General features: G+C 43.2%; 1 long non-coding RNA gene across 1 annotated transcript; it reads left to right on the top strand.

Annotated features, from left to right (window-relative positions):
• The first annotated feature begins 213 nt into the window (after positions 1 to 213).
• LOC116215664 lies at positions 214 to 2,022 on the top strand. The gene is made up of 3 exons (XR_004158511.1): positions 214 to 616; positions 741 to 933; positions 1,050 to 2,022. It is a non-coding gene; the product is annotated as an uncharacterized LOC116215664 (long non-coding RNA).
• Positions 2,023 to 2,316: the final 294 nt, after the last annotated feature.

Raw genomic sequence — 2,316 nt, 5'->3', positions numbered from 1 at the left:
ACTTCACGGCTCACGGCTTGTCTGTGACAACAGTCGAGGAAGACTTTCCTTAAATACACAAGGCCAGGTTCACTGTCAGGCTCCTCTCTTGGAACTCTGCACGAGGGAGACAGCAGGAGAAATATTTTTCCAAAACGTAATTAAATAAATAAATAATTCCATCATTTTCCCTCTATAAAATGTAAATTCCCCACCTTAAAGATTCACATGAAGAATCAAAACCAGCCGAAGAATTTCAAGAGAGGGGGAGAAGAAGAGACTCTGTGAGATATTGTGAAAGAGAAATGGACGATAATGGAGGGAGGAGGACGAGAGATGGTGTGGGGATACCAGATGAAGGGTATGGTCCGGGAGAAGAGTACGACAATGGAAAGGAGAGAGGCGTGGCCGGAGAAGACGAGGTGGAGTCCATCGAGAAGATATTCGCGTCCCAGGAGGTGCCGTCCTGGAAGAGTCAGCTGACATTCAGGGCTTTTGCAGTGAGCCTGCTGCTGAGTGTTGCGTTCAGCTTCATTGTGATGAAGCTGAACCTCACGACGGGGATCATCCCCTCGCTGAATGTTGCTGCGGGGCTGCTGGGGTACTTCTTTGTTAAGACTTGGAATCGCCTTTAGCGGTAAACTTCAACTTCCTTTTCATTAGCATCAGAGAGACAAGATTCAGTTTCTTTAACCGTCCAAGTATTGACACTCTTCCATGATATACATAACTTGTTTAGATTATTTTGAAAAAACTTGCAGGTTCTACTTCGACTTCTCAGCGACATATGTTGGAGTCGGGATGATCTGCCCTTATATCATAAACATCTCAGTTCTTGTCGGAGGGATAATCTCTTGGGGTCTGATGTGGCCACTAATTGAAAAGAGAGCAGGAGAATGGTGGGATCCAATGGCTGCAAAAATTGAAGATATGCGGGGCATTAAAGGCTACATGGTAATTAGGAATCCATTCCAGAGATCTACTGGCTGCTTTGAGCAATCTCATTGAGGTAATTCATATATGAGTCAACTGCCAGACTCACATTAGATCGGGTTCTTAATCTTTTGCAGGTATTTCTTGGTATTGCTTTGATTCTTGGGGATGGACTCTATAACTTCCTCAAGGTACTGAGCATCACGTTACATGCTATGTACCAGCAGTTCCGGAAAAGGGAGAACGTTCTTCCTGTAGCCTCTGATTCCTCCCCAGAGAGCTCTGAGCGCTCCTTTGATGAGCAGAGGAGGACCCAGATGTTTCTCAAAGACCAGATCCCCTATTGGTTTGCCGTTATATATATATATAAATCAAAGATATATATATATATATATATAAAACATGATCTCGTTAGCTATACTCTTCGTTCTTCAGTGCACTGGGGAGAGGAGTTAGTTTCCCACATCCGTCCCCGAGCAGTCGAATTGATGTGGCGTCTGAGAAATGCTTCGAGTTACTGATGGTCCAGGCTTTTGCGACTGGCCTGCAGCTCCTCATGCATGTCATCCTCGACAACAGGACCTCATGCAGAAGATGGAGGTCCCGTTGTCGAGGATGACACGCATGAGGAGCTGCAGGCCAGTCGCAAAGGCCTGGACCATCAGCATCCTCACTATCGCCTTCGATGACTCGAATCATTTCTTCTCAGACGCCATATCAATCCGACTGCTCAGGGACGGACGTGGGAAATTGACTTCTCTTCCCAGTGCACTGAAGAAGGAAGAGTATAGCTAGTGAGATCATGTTTATATATGTATATATCTTTGATTTATGTAATGTATATAAAATGTATGTGTATATATATATATATATATATATATGCCGTGTTGAGATTTTTTGAACAGATAGTTTTATTCGTCACTCATTTGCTTTGTGTTTGACTCGTCACAAGATGAGATCACCAATTCAAATAAACACCACTTCCCTGCGCAACTGATCCAACTTCCATCGAGCTAGTCTCTCGGTGCACTTGACTAATTAACACATTCGTCGGTGATGTGTACATATTCAATTCATGCGTCCAATTGCAAGATATTAATATTTTGTCCCTGTTGAAAGACTTATTTTTACACTATTTATCGTTGAGTCTTATTTTTGCCTTCGCTGAATGAAAATCATGACTCCAACCTTACATGCCTAGTTAAGTTATAAGATATAGAAATAGATGTCGATTGTACCATTTTGTCCCAGGCACCTCGTCTTCTCCAGCCACGCCTCTCTCCTTTCCATTGTCGTACTCTTCTCCCCCACACCATCTCTTCCTCGTCCCGTCATGTTGTCAATTCAACAGTCATAAATACATGGTGAAATTAATTATGGTTTATGTAAGGGCAATGGGTAAAT

Source organism: Punica granatum, chromosome 7, assembly GCF_007655135.1.
Source record: "Punica granatum isolate Tunisia-2019 chromosome 7, ASM765513v2, whole genome shotgun sequence".
Classification (NCBI taxonomy): domain Eukaryota; kingdom Viridiplantae; phylum Streptophyta; class Magnoliopsida; order Myrtales; family Lythraceae; genus Punica; species Punica granatum.
Note: the sequence above shows the minus strand (reverse complement) of the source record. Positions and strands in the feature narration are given on the sequence as shown.